The sequence below is a fragment of the Dermochelys coriacea genome, chromosome 14 (assembly GCF_009764565.3).
Source record: "Dermochelys coriacea isolate rDerCor1 chromosome 14, rDerCor1.pri.v4, whole genome shotgun sequence".
NCBI classification, from domain to species: domain Eukaryota; kingdom Metazoa; phylum Chordata; order Testudines; family Dermochelyidae; genus Dermochelys; species Dermochelys coriacea.
The window spans coordinates 19,358,813-19,374,185 of record NC_050081.1 but is presented as its reverse complement, the minus strand read 5'-3'; positions in this window follow the sequence as shown (position 1 = coordinate 19,374,185).

The window sequence follows — 15,373 nt, the reverse complement described above, 5'->3', positions numbered from 1 at the left end:
TCTGTTAAGCTTCAATAGGATAGTAAATGGAATTTAATTAAACACACAAAACAGCAAATAAATTTATTATTAACTAAAACCCTTAATACAATACATGACCTGTTGTGCCATATTTATAAAACTCTTAACTAAAAAGTTAGAGGGTTTTCTCCTGATTTGTGTTTTATGCAGAAAAGCAACCTTTAACTCAAAACTTTTGACAGAAGCTCATGGATTCAGAATATTTATTTTTTATTTAAGATGTTTTAAGAGATTATAAATTTAGGCCTTAACAAATTTTGTATTAAATTCAGATTTTATTTTAAATAGGTTTATTTTTAAAAAGAAGAAAATATAATTTTAAACAACAAAATAAAAAAAATCCAATTTAAATAAAAAATCTGATTTTTTTGGATTTTTCAAAAACTCTTTTATTTTTATCCACCCTGCCCTCATGCCTAAGTCAAATAGCTGAGAATTGAAAAAACCCAAACCCACTCCACCACACATTTTAAGAAGCAAACATAAAGAAAGGTAAAATCTAGAGAAATAGAATGGGATAAAGCTTCTTCTATAAGATTCAACACCTCAGATAAGATCAGTGTCTAGAACTCAATATTTTAAAGGCTATTATAGACTTTATAGCAAAAAAGTGAAACTTTCTAATATTTCCTAACAGTGAAGCTGATTTTTTTCAGCTCTACTTTGCATCACAAGAAATCTTTATATAGCACCTTCCAGGAAGCCTCATTAAGCCTGCAAAAACAACAACAACCCACATCAACAGTACTACTCACTGAAATAGAGATGGGGAACTCCATAACAGAGCTCTGCATCAAATTTTAGAGCCTAGGTGCCAAACACCCACCCTTGGAGATGTATTTACATGGCCCACATGGCCTATTCGGACTCTGCAGAAGCTACGCTTTTGGTTGAAAAAAGGAAAAATTAAAGGGGTTATCTACATTAGAAAGTCACATCAGTGCAACAATAGGGATTTTTAGATACGCTATATCTTGATGCATTTCGATGAGTTTATATTCAGACTTTTACCAACTTTTTAGCTAAATCAAAATAAGTGAGGTTTAAACCAGTTTAAGTGCACAGCATTAAGGATTTACAGGTGCAACTTGTCTAACGTAGAACAGCCCTAAGACTCTAGCTCACATGCCTGCAAAGATACTTGGTTAAATCAATGAAGTGTTATCTTCTAGGGTCTGCACACCATCTGAAACAATAGCTGGGAGAGGTGTAAAATTTCCCTGGTCCCTAAAAATTTCATTGGGGGTTAAACTCTAACATCTGATAATGACAGTAAATATCAATAAACAGTTTCACTGCCCATAATTTTAGCAGCTGAATGAGGAGTGGGGTGGGACTGGAGTTCATGGAGGAAACTAGGAGCTACTGTTGAGATGGAAACATCGAGGGAATTTCGGAAAGGAGGATGAGAAACAAAGGTAAGAAATAGCAACATCCTGAAGAGAAGCTGATATTCCCACTGAGTGACATGGTATGTGACAATAAGGCACTAAATAAGTAGTAAATAACTAAAAGTTCAATTACTACACAGGCCATATATAATCCTTGCCCTTTGTGGAGCCCTCCCTCTGGGTAGTGATTTCTGCATTTTGAAGCACTCCTTTCCTGCCCCTTTGAGTTCCCGTTAGAGAAGATAGGCAGCAAATGGTAATCCACCAGGGTGCTTGCTATTAAATTGGTTACCCCTCCCGCAGGCCTGTGACTTCCAATTGCTGTGAATTGAACGTCGTCCATGGTCTAGAATTTATACCCCAGCCAAAGCCTATATAGTGAGATGGGAAAGTCAGTCTTCTACTCGCATAGAATTTGAACCACAGGCTTTAGAGCTTTTCAAGACAGGGGTCCCAATTAGGATGTGAGAGGAAAGAGAAACTAGACATTTTCTGTGAAGAGCAGTGTCTTTCCCAATACTATTTCCATGCTTTCCTGTTTTTAAAAAAACGATTATAGTCCTTAACGAGGAGCAAGTAGCAGTTTTGATGTTCTTCTCAAGTCAGAGGTAGCGAGTTACTGCTGTGTAGCTCCACCTGCTCTTTTCATGCCCTGGCCCCTGGTCAGTAATGCCGTTTTTTCAAGAATCTCTACTGTTTTGTTTCCCCACTAAATTTTTAAGACATACAATACCACTGCTGGGGCTTAACATTCATAGCAGCTCAGATGGTTTATATATTACGCCTTCCTTGTATGCAATACAAAAGCAATAGTCCAATCATGAAAAGAGTAGGGGGTGTGAGAAAAACTGCTGATTGGCTGCATTCTGACTGGGGCAAAGGATGCTGTCAGTGCAGGTGCCCTTTTTTAATACCCTTACATTTCCAGTTGCATTATGATTAATTCTGATGGTGGAATGTCACACCAAGAAGTAAAAACATCTGGGGGCTTAACTCATGCTAGTTATTTGGACTGGACGTGGGGCTGTATTTCTTCTATGACATTCCCAGTTTAAAAATCTCAGGGCTGAACTTAAATTTTGTAGGCTGTTTGCATGAAAGGGTATCTCTTTCTTCTAACAACCATCTACCATGCTGGGCTAGGCTGCCAGTCCTGCTTAGAACACGCATCCAGTGTTCAGCTTTGAATTCCAGGTATTTCTGAGGAAGAGGAAAATAAAAGCACCAGTTGTTTTATTCCTTTAGCTACCCAGTAACAGAGACAGTAGAGAGACACTACCTGGAAATAGAAACAAATAGAGCTTCTGGGTTGGGTCTGGCTGAGTACATGTTCTAGCCATGGGAGTAACTGTGACTTCTCTTCAAGTTTCTTTCATTCTATAGTTTCCCTCACCTAATGGCAGTTAGAGCGCTACAAGTAAGTACCTTTACAGAGACGTATTAAATCTGTTGGACAGTTAAAGCTTTTAGCCTTAGATCTTAAATGTCTGAGGTGAAATTTTGGCTCCATTAAAGTCAATGGGAATCTTGCCATTGCTTCCTGTCCCACGAGAGTGCAGTGAGTATGAGTCAATAGGAATTTAAAATGGGTACACACACAGGCTAAGACATAGCCTAACCCTTAGCACAGCCATATTTTCCCTAATATATTCTTGGTGATAATAATAATAATAATAATAATTAAAAAAAAAAAGCAGAGCTTCCTAGGGCGAAATTCTCAATGAAATCCATTATGGATAATCTCCATAGAAATTTAATTCACTCAGTCATTGTTTAGCTATGTGGAAATACCCTAGCACATTATGAAGATTAGTGCAACAGGTAGAGTTACTTGAAGACACAGTATCTAGCACTATGGGAGTACCTGTGGCACATTAGAGACTAAAAAATGTATTGGAGCATAAGCTTTCATGAGCTACAGCTCACTTCATTGGATGCATAGAATGGAACATATAGAAAGATATATATATATATATATATACACACACATACAGATAAGTTGGAAGTTACCATACAAACTGTGAGAGGTTAATTAGTTAAGATGAGCTATTATCAGCAGGAGAAAAAAAAACCTCTAGCAGTATGTAAGTAAAGGACAGGGATAACCAGAACAATCCTGACAGTGAGATGGCCATAAGCACTGTGGCCTTCCAGAGAAATTAAAAATCTGCATACCCTGGCAGAGATGCCCTATGCCCACTTCCACCAATAATCACTTAAGACGCTATTTTGTCCTATTATATGTGCACGCTCAACATACAAAGGAACGTCATATGCAAGAGTCAAATCTTGCAAGTTTCTCCCCTCTCCTGCTCTCTGTGGGGCAGTTTCCAAAGGTGATTTGTGAAGGAATGGCCACTTCCAGATAGTGTGTCCAGCGGGAGTGAATAGCCGCAGGGTTATTGTTGGACCAGTTCCTTCACTAAAACAAGAGCGTGACAAACACAGCATGAAAGCATCACGCAGGATTAACTGGCCTTGCTGGCAAGAGAGGGAACAGTGTGCAATGCTAGCTAGAAATAAAGAAAGCAGGCACGCATTACAGATTTGCTGCTGTGGCAGCCCAGCTACCTTCTCCCTCTCCTTGCAAAAGGCATGCAGACTCAGCATCACTACCAAGATTGCCAAAGGTGAGAGAGGTTTGCTGGTTTAACAGTTGATCTAATTGCATCCGGCTAAATCCTGTTCTAGCCCCAGGTTACGATCGGACTACTGTGTATTCTCAGGTTGTGGAATCTGCCATAGAATCATGCTCCAGAACCACAGCTTTCATTTTTTAAAGAAAGTTTCTAGCACTCATGATTGTGATAACCTTGAAAGCAGTGTATAAACTGATGCAGTGCTGTCTTCCCCAAGTCTGTAAACAGCCTAAAGCAATAGTTCTGAGGGCTGCAGTGGTCTATCCGTCTTAACCAGCAGTTAACGCAGAAACCTGAACATGAAAAGTTAAATGCCAACATTAATCCTCTGGCTTCTGTGATTCATTTGTATCATGTCAGTACAAAAATCTTTGACATATTGAAAATATGTGTGAGGACAGAATCAAAATAGATGTAATGTAAAAAACCCCTACTGTACTGCACTGATTCTATTTTCATATTTAATTAAATCTTTTAATGTAACGTAGGCTTCTGCAGAGTTTGCAGAGACGAGGTGGGTGAGGTAATATCTTTTATTGGACCACCCTCAGTTACACTCCAGCAGGGCAGATTGCAGCACAATCTAGGGGCTTTGCTGCAGAATTTAAATGCAACTTGCTATGGCGTGCATGGGGCCTTTCTGATAAAATGGCATGAACATCCTGGCTATTTTGTGATACAGCCTGGGATACATGCATTGGATTGTTTTCTGGGTTTCTTCAAGGTGACCTGCTGAAGGAGACATTCTTTGTCATGTCCTAGATCTGCTTTAAATCCAGTGACAACCATCAACAGGCAAGTGGAAACTCAAAGAGACACTGGTGTGCAGAGAGGCTAGCTGGGCATCGCATGGAATGGGACTTGGCTATCCTAGGCTTTTTATTTCAGTAGAGGTTTGGGTTAGCCTGGGGTTGTATCAGTTCTCCCTGACAAATGAGGCAAACTCCTGGAACCAAAGTGTGCATGGGGAGGGAAGAGAAAAGGAATTGTTTGTTTTCCCCCAAACAAACTGTCATCAAAATGAAAGAGCAACTTAACCCCGAAGAGCCCACTCAAAACTGTTCAAGGAGACACTAAATTCAGCAGCCAGAATGACAGTCTGCACTCAGATCCCCAAGAGTCTCTCAAAGCAAGAGCAGAGCGGGGAGTCTGTGGGATGCAGCAGACTTTCCAGCGGCTGCTTATCCTCCGTTAGGGGTGGGGATGGGGCACACTTGTATGTAAATTTTATGCAAAAAATGAAAAAGGAAATTTTTAAGTTAAAATTTCTGGCATTTATTTGGCAAGATTGTACAGACCTTGTACTCAATTCAAAAGCATCTCTCTGTCTGCCCCATCTGGTCAGTTTCAAAATTTCGGGGAATATTCTAGGCTTCAATGGTTAGAGCCCTATTGATTTTGGGGAAAATCAGAGAACCAAAAAGGGGAAAATGGTTCTCTCTTGGTACAAAGCTCCCATCGTGCTAGACTTGGGAGACAGGTGATCAGAAACAGCCTGAAACAGCTGGTGCTGGAAATCAAGGAACCAAGACTTGATCTTCCCTCCACACCTCCTGTTGCAGGTTCTTACCCTGGGAGATGTTCCAGAAACTGTACTGATGCTATGGAACTGAGAAATATTTTTAGCAGCAAAATTACGTCAAGTCTTCCAAGCATAGCTGTCATATTCCTTGTGGACTGAAATATATTCTTAGCCAAGTAGCTCCCATTAATTTAAAAGTGGTATATAAACTCTTCTGGTGCACAAATGTTTCTTTCTTCAGTCCATTAATAGCTAATGGAAACATGAGATATCCCTAAAGCCTTGGTTCTTCTGTACTTAGCACTTTGTCCTTTTGTACTGAGCACCTTTCATCCAAGGATCTCAAAGCACTTTACAGATATTAATTAGGTCTTAAAGCTCTCCTGTAAACCAGGGAAGTATTAATCATCCCAATTTTATATATGGGTAAATAGAGGCACAGAGCGGTTAAGGCACTTGTCCAAGGTTATCCAATAAGTGCGTGGCAGAGCTTGAAACAGAAGCCGGGAGTCCTGACCCCATAGCCCTCTATTCTAGCCATTAAATAAAAAAGTATCTTTTTAGCTCAGATATTGTAAGGCTATCAGCTCTCTTATTTTAAACCTACATAATTACATAGTAACCCAGCGCTAGAATTGTCAGGACGGCTGGCCTCCGGGCCCCAGTGTCAGGTGATGTAAAAATAGATACATCAGTGAGATACTGATAGCAGAATGAGTGAGATACAGCCAGGTGTAGCGCACACAGTACCTCTAGCAGTACCTCTTTTACTCTTGCACAGTTTTTCTAAGGCGATCTTGTCTGAGAGCCCATCTGCAATGGCTGTGCCCTGAAGGGAGAATGCAACTGATACTGAATTGTTTGATGGGGGTGATTGGGGGAGGGGCACACAAAATATGGATGTGGCTGAGATCCCCACACACATTGTTACACAAAACCTAAATCAGATTTAAGACAAGGGCCAAGTTCGGCTTTCCCTAAGGCTATGTCTATGCTACACAGCTTCTAGCGATGTGGCTGTGTCACCATAGCTGTGCTGCTGAAAGTCGCGCAGTGTAGCCGCTGTTTGTCGGCTCTCCTGACAACAAAAACGTCCACCCCCAATGAGTGGTGTTTGCACTGGCAGGAGAGTGCTTCTGCCGACAACACGCTGTTCACACTGGCACTTGTCGCGGCAAAACTTTTCTTTCAGGGTTGTTGTTTTTTGAACATGTCTGAAAGACAAAAGTTTTGTCGTTCAATTTCCAGGGTAGACATAGCCTCAGGCTAGGTCTAAACTAGCGATCTTACAGCAAAAAGAAAAAGAGTACTTGTGGCACCTTAGAGACTAACAAATTTATTAGAGCATAAGCTTTCGTGAGCTACAGCTCACTTCATCGGATGCATTTTCTCTCTAAGTCTCTAAGGTGCCACAAGTACTCCTTTTCTTTTTGCGAATACAGACTAACACGGCTGCTACTCTGAAACCGATCTTACAGGAGCGAGGCTGTACCAAGAAAGCTCTCCCATCAACATAACTAATTCCCCCAATGAGCGGCGGTAGCTCTCTCCCGCCAACATAGCGCTGTGCACACTAGCACTTAAGCTGGTGTAATTTATGTCTCTCAGGGGGGTGGAATATTTACATTGCTGAGCAGCATCAGTTTTGCCGACAGACAGAAGTGGTAGAGCAGACACAGCTTTATGCTAGAGTGAAGCTGCAGAAACTCTTGTTAAGTCACTCAGGATTTGTGAGAGGGTGAACTGAGAGCAAACTTCAACCCCAACTCTTAAAGGTTAACTAAATCCACTGCACAAGCTCACAGGGCCTTGACCTCCTCGAGGTGCGAAGGGGGAAGTTTTCAGAGGCACAGGTGTCCCAATTTCCCTCTTCCCTTCCCCCCAGGCACTCCTGCAATACAAAGAGTTTACTCACTTGCCCCGTCTTCGCCCCTCTACATTTTTGGATGACATTATATTCAATCAAATCTGCGAAGTAATTACTTGAGAGAAAACTTGGTGAGGCTATAGTTCGCAGCTGCAGTCCTGATGGTTCTCAGCTGTGAAATGAACAGTTCCAAATTAAAAAAGGTGGTTGAATTACAATGAGTTTGCTGGAAGTCACTGTCAGAGCATGTCCCCGAAGCTGTAACTCAGTGGTGTAAAAAGGTCCCAGAGGGCCCTGGTGCAAGAATAGGTTAAAAGCCCTCTTCACGATTCTGCAATCCACCCCCTTCCAGCGCCCCCACAGCCCCAGCTCTCTCACAACCCACTACAACCCCCCAAGCTCCCTCCATGGCCCCCCCTTGCTCCCCTCCAGTTCTTCCTGAACCCCCTTCCAGCCTCCTTCAGTCCAACCCTCACTCCCCCTAGCCCTGATCTAATCCCTACTCCAGCTCCTTTTAGCTCACTACCTGCCCCCACACTTCCCTAATCCACCTCCCCAGGCCCCCACAAGCCCTCCCCCAGCATCCCTCCAACCCTCCTCTCCTAGTGCTGATCCAGAGCCCCTGAGCTCCACTCCAACCCCTTTCCCCCACCCTCAACAACTCCAGTTCAGCTCCCCGACCCCCACCTCCCCAGCTCAGATCTAGCCTCCCAAGTTTCCCTTCCCCAGTGCTGCAAGTTGTCATCTGCACTGCCACCTCCCCCATGCAAAGTGGCTGATGCTTTTACCTTGCACTCTGAGGGGACGGGGGGAGGTCAAGGGGGGGTAAAGGGAGTGTCTCTAGGCTGCTCCCAGCCTCCAACACTGTGATCCCCCTATGCCTTCTCTGCATGTCCTTGCCAGGTGCTCACATCTGAGGCCCAGGGTTGTCCCAGCTGGAGGGGACCTACCTCTCAGCTGCCCCCTTCCCCAGGGGCCAGGGGACCCCACTCTCACCAGGAGGCCTGTCTCCATTGCTGCATGGCATGGTTTGGCTCAACTTCTTCCGGGCTGGTGGTGGCACAATGGGGATACCTATGTGTGGCTAGATCCAACCATCCTACACAGCTAGAAGCCCCTTTAAGCATCAGCACAGCCTGTCACCCCAATTTCTGGATACCTGCATTCTGTCCAATGGAGGTAGTCTGTATCTACCATCTGGTTACATTTCCAGGCAGTAGGTATCCAAGCTCCTGGATGCGTGGGTGTTATCCAATGTACTAGTCAGGGGTGCAATCCCCTTATCTCCAGACAGCGCATGGCACCAGCCTTGTCTCTCTGGACTCCTAAATTCTAAACTGAAATAGTATTCTGGTTGGGTCCCTATAATCTTATGGGCCCTGGCCAGTGACTTCACCACTTACACCATTATAGTTAAACCACTCGTGGCTTTCTCCAGTACTCCAGGTTTATAGACTTGCAGTTTAGTTGTAGTATCTTTGCTTGGACGAATCACGGTTGTTTTGAATCAGAAATACAGGCGCTGACTTTGAGATGCTAATCTGGATGCATGCAGAAAGCCGCCTTGCACCTTGTGATCAAGCAGCTAGCAAAGTGGAGTTTGCTTTGCAACTTTGGGAACACCATGTTATTATAAATCCCAACAGCTGCCAACGACAGCTAATATTGGAGGCCAGTTAATAATACCCATGTACAGAACACTGATGGGTGGTTTAATTCTGCTGAAATTAGTTATTTTGGGTGAGATCCACAAAGGTGCTTAGGAGCCTAAATCCCAGATTTAAATGTGTGAGTCCTAGTTTTGATGCCATTATGATCCACAAAACTCCCCTCAAACCCTGTAGGTGCCTAAACACGCTTGGTACCTAAGTGTTCAGGGTAAAAGTTCCCTCAGCACCTATGTTTCTGCCTCGGGGCCTATGTCTTGCCATCTCCCACCTAAACCCCAGAGCAGCAGCAGCAGTGGTGGCACTATCCACCCTATAACTTTTAGCCCAGTGGTTAGAGCACTCACTTGGGATGTGAGAGACCCAGATTCATTTCCCCCTTCTCAGCCAGAGGGGAACAAAGATTTGAACAATGCTCTTCCACCTCTCCAGTGAGTGCTCTAATCACTGAGCTCTGGGATATTCTGACGTGGGGGTCCCACAGTCTCTCCTAGTTGTCCAGTGTAGGTAAATAATGAAAGAGTGATTGGTGTAAGGGGAATAGATCTTGGCTCTCCCAGCTGGATGCCCTCACCACTGGACCACAGTTATTCTCATTCTTGGCCCATTGCTTTGAAGTAATAGAGAAGATGGTGACCCAGAAAGCAGGTTTGTGAAATGGTTGAGTTCTATTAAAATTCCTTTCTGGGTCCCAATGAGAGACAGAGAAATAGGACCCAATTGCAGGGAGTGCTCTGCAGGGGGGTTCTCCTTTCCTCCTTTTAATTTTCCTTATCTAGAAAAACAAAACAAAACAGGGACTGACATATTTTCACTTCGGGGTACCACACTGGTGATGTTTTCCTTGGCAATGGGAAAGGCTACAGCATTGGCTAGTACCTGTGAGGATCCATATTGGGTCAGGTGGAGGGGGATGATTGTCCAAAAGCTATTAGGGGTGGGCTTACAGGACTATACAGATAGTCTCACACTGGTGCCAATTTCAGATGGAGACTCAGTTTAGCTGGGAAGCCTGCTCCAGGGGAAGCTCCTTCCAACTGGAGGGTTTAGCATAGCCCTGGAGATCCCTTCAGCTGGGGAGTGTGACGTAATGCAGAAGCCTTCTTGAGCCCAGAGCTTAGTTCAGCTCAGAACGAGCTCCTGGCATGAGCTTCAGGAGTTTACTTCAGTCCTGAGAGCCCACTCCAGTTTCAGAACCTTCCTTTGGGTTAAGGGTTCAGTCTGACTAGAACCTAGAGTGCTTAGGTGCTTATATTACCCCAACTTTCATAGTGTCAGAGCTCCTCACCATCCGTAATGGATTTATCCTCACATACCTCCTGTGAGGCTGAACGTGCCATTGTCTCCATTCTACAGGAAGGGATCCGAGGCCTGGGGGCCTACATTCACAAAGGTACTTAGGTGTGACGATGATTTTCTGTGCGCCTAGAAAATCACAGTGTGAGTCATCAAGCCTCTGTTAGGCGTCTAGGCTCTTGTATAATGAATGGGGAAAAACAGACACCTTAGATTGTGGTTCACAAAAGCCTCTGAGCACACCAGTGGATCGGGGCCCACATGTCATTTTTGCAGCCAAGCATCTATCTTCCCCCAGTTTGTGAATCACAAGCAGAGACAGGCGCCTCCTTGCAGCCCAGATTTAGGCATAAAATGCCATAAAAGGGCCAAGGCTTAGCATATGCACTTCCTGTCGGCATTCACCATTGGCTAGTTTAGGTGGCTCCCCACACAGCATGCTGGTTTTTGTGGATCCTACTCTAAATGGATCCTAGTGTCTTAGACAGCCCAGATTCAACAGAGTAGGATGACTTTCCAATACTACATGAAGAAGTAGACACAGCTGTGAAATCTCTCAAGAATGGAAAGGTTACAGGTATTGACAACATCTCAGCTGAATTGATGAAATTTGGAGGAGAAATAGTAATAGATGTACTCACCAAGATCTGCAGCAAGATCTGGCGGACGGGTGAGTGGCCTTCCACTTGGACACAGTCACTAATCGTCACTCTGCCAAAGAAAGGCAACCTGCAATTGTGTCAAAATTACCGGACCATAAGCTTAATTAGCCAGCCTAGCAAAGTGATGTTGAAAGTCATATTGAACAGATTGAAGCCACAAGCAGAGAATATCATCGCTGAAGAACAGGCTGGCTTTTGTGCTGGAAGAAGTACCACAGAACAGATTTTCAACCGCTGTGTTCTAGGTGAGAAGTACTTACAACACCAGCAGGACATCTGCCGCATCTTTGTTGACTTCAAAAAAGCGTTTGGCAGAGTATGGCATGAAGCTCTCTGGGCAACCATGAAGAAGTACAATGTTGTTTATAAGCTTATTCTTACCATTAAACAACTGTATGCCAAGGCCAGCAGTGCAGTTCTTGTCAATGGCACAATAGGAGAGTGGTTTCGCACCACTGTTGGAGTCCAGCAAGGCTGCCTTCTTTCGCCCACACTGTTCAACATCTACTTGGAGCACATAATAACTGATGCCCTAGAAGATCACATATGCACAGTCAGCAATGAGGGGGGAAGAATCTCAAATCTTCAGTTTGCTGATGACATTGATGGCCTGGCAAGCAGCGAAGATGAACTTGCCAACCTTGCAAAACGATTGGATGAAACCTCCGCAAAATATGGCATGGAAATCAGTGCAAAGAAAACCAAGCGGATGACAAACAAATGTGATGGGATCAGCTCACATATCACTGTCAGTGGACAAGAGCTGGATACAGTGAAACTGTTCAAGTATTTGGGAGCAATCATCACAAGGATCCAAGGCAGAAATTCGGGCAAGAACTGCACAAACAACAGCAGCAGTGGCAAAACTAAAGCCAATTTGGAGGAATAAGAACATCTCCCTGGAATCCAAACTGAAACTGCTGCACGCATTGGTCATCTCCATTTTTATGTATGTGTGTGAGACATGGCCCTTATGGCAGAACTTGAACGTAAAATACAGGTAGTAGAGATGAGATACTTCTGTAAAATCCTGGGCATCTCTTACTTTGGCCACGTCACTAATGAAGAGGTCTGCAACATCATCACCCAATGCGCTGGGTCATATGAAGACCTCCTGACAACGGTGAAGTTGCGCAAGCCGAAGTGGTATGGCCATGTAACAAGATAATCTGGCCTATGCAAGATCATCCTCCAAGAGACAGTACAGGGGAAAAGAAGAAGAAAGAGGTAGACAGAAGAAGAGATGGACTGACAACATAAAAGTGTGGACAGGAATGGACTTTGCGGAGACTCAAGCACTGACACGCAATCATCGGGATGGAGACAGTTGGTTGATTGCTCATCAATGATGGTGCCCAAAAGACCAATGCAGTTATGGGAGTGATGATGATGATTCTAAAGTACCTCCCTGTCCCCATTCATTGTATAAGAGCATAGGCACCTAACTTAGGCTTTGTGGGTCACAGTGTTGTTCCTGTGATTTTCTGAGTGCTGCGACACTGAGCAACACAACATCCATCTCTTTTGTGGAGCTGGGCCTCAGTGACTCACCCAAGGTCACACAGACCCTAAACAGTGGGCCAATTATCCTCACTACTAGCTTTCAGTTAGAACCCTTCTTGCCTTTAAAGGATGTGTAAAGGGGAGTTTATGAAGATGCCACTAGAATTTTGTAAATTAAATCAGCATTGGTGCACACAGCCACCCCCATTTCCCCCACAAAAATCCCCAAACAAACACCTAAATCAGCCACTAATGTTATGTGGCAAATTTAAAATGTGTTAGCTCCCTCTGCTGCAGCAGCTATGCCATCACTACTTAGTCCCATGCAGGGTGGCCAGATGTCCCGTCCTGATATTAAGGGCTTTGTCTTGTATAGGCAGCTATAGCCCCTTCCTTCCCCTGCCCCCACAAAAAAAAAGTCCTGATTTTTCACACTTGCTATCTGGTCACCCTACTCCCAGAGTCCTGCTCCTTCCTCTGGAGGTTGCCAGTGAGGCTGGTGCACATAATCACAAAACTGGAGCCAGTTTGGATTCAGCCCAGTTAGAAACACGAGGGACACAAATTAGGCTTTGAAAATAAGATCTCTCTCCTTAATGGCTTTCTTCTCCATGTGACACTATGAAAGGAATATTACAAAATAAAGCAATATTATGACCTCATTAACTACAACCAGACACCTTTTAGAAGCTGACATGGGCAGTGAATTTTTGCCTCTGGTCATCCATAGGAAATTCCCTAATTGGCCACTAGGGGACCACACTGCTCCACAGAAATATAACAGGTTTCAGAGTAGCAGCCGTGTTAGTCTGTATTCGCAAAAAAGAAAAGGAGTACTTGTGGCACCTTAGAGACTAACAAATTTATTTGAGCATAAGCTTTCGTGAGCTACAGCTCACTTCATTTATTTGAGCATAAGCTTTCGTGAGCTACAGCTCACTGCATCCGATGAAGTGAGCTGTAGCTCACGAAAGCTTATGCTCAAATAAATTTGTTAGTCTCTAAGATGCCACAAGTACTCCTTTTCTTTTTTGAGAAATACAATAGTAGGCACATTTAGCTGGATGTCAGCAGAGCACAACAGTTAGGAAATAACTGTCCTGGGCTGGTATTCTCTAGCCCCTGCCGTTCCAAACCCATGTGGACCTCTCCTGAAATCATGACCTATTTCCTACAAGCCTCTTTCTTTGAAGGAAATATTTGTAAAATAGTCTAACTTGATTGCATATTTAACACTGACAGCAGGGAGGGTTTTTTTGTTGTTGTTTTGTTTAGGGTGAGGAAAAGATACAAGTTCCAAAGAAATTGACAATGATTAAATGATTTGCCCAAGGGATGGCTTTAGGATTGACAAGAATCTAAATGACCAGGTGCAGGAATATCCCGCTGCTAGAGGGCTGGAATGGGAAGTGGCTTTTACGCCTTTTCCTCTGGTCTTGCTGCTGGTGAGGAAATTGAGCATAAATTGCTGGTTCTGTATGGAAAGGAAGATCCAAGAATTGTTCATCTTGATAGTGCCTCAGGTTGGTCCTGCCTCCCCCTTGCTATTAATTTAAGGGCCCACTATCTAGAATCACTCCTGTTATTGTTTCTCTTTTTATGTTCAATGACATATTAATGAAAACTGATGTTAAAACATGATTTAGGAATACCTAAATTATTTGATCCAAATATTAATCTCTGAATCAAACATCCTGCAAACTCCCTGCCACATATGCCAGCTTTGAAGTGCCACTGAAGTCATTACAAACGGACAGCAGGCCCTTCAATTATTTATTGGGAGCTTATTTTAAAAGGTGGACGAGCCAGCAACAAATGGAAGTGTCAGCAGCAACTCAGCAAGGTTCAAAGGAGCTCATCTGCTCCTGGGAAAACAGAAATATTTTCACCAGTCCCACAGAACAGCACTGTTCTTTTTTCAGACTGAAGATAGAAAATCTACAGTGTCTTGCAACAAAGAAACTAGCTGAGACGAATGAAGGGGAAAACTTTTGGGGGGAACTGCATTGACTAGTGGTCCTTTTCATGGTTATTATTTTACCATAAACACATAATGAGTCTGGACGAGTTTTCTTATGATGAAATTATTAATTTTGCTGAGAAATGGGCACAGTGTTTTGCAGTCACAAACTCTGGCCAAACAGCAAAATGCTATACTACCTAAAACTATACTTCCCTCTTTCCTGGAAAATTAGCTGAGACCTGGGACCTGTAAGTTTGGATCAGACAAACCGAAGCTCACTGGAGTTTGACCTGCATCAGGGAACCATTTTTAAAAATAAGGGTTAAAAGTAGTTTCTAGTTTTGCCTGGTCAGACTAAAAAAGAGCAACCCATGTAAAATTGTTTTCAAACAATGTTAAAAAAAAGTTTTCTAGTCAAGGAGTTACATTTTCCTGTCAGTTACAAGCGAATTGACATCAAGGGAGTTGCTTCTGATTCACAACTCGTTGCTAACTTTTGTGATTTTATCATGAGTCTTATCATATCTGGAGTTTTTTGTAAAGCATCAGCTCCTGGATTCATGTTATTGTGTGAGAATATCAGCTTTCTTTTTTTTTTTTTTTTTAAATTAGGTTTCTAGCCCTTGTGGTTGTAGAAAAAAGCATGAAGCGAGTGCACCCTAAAAGCACAGAAACCCAGAGGCCACAAAAAGGACCCCAAAATCTCAAAACTTAATCCTGTCTCATGATCTTTGGGGCCTGACTCGTGATTTTTCCAAGCTTGGGGTTGGCAATACTACAACTTAGTCTAAAAAACAACTTGCTAATACTGTTATAAAAGAGTTTTGTCTGGTCCATATTCA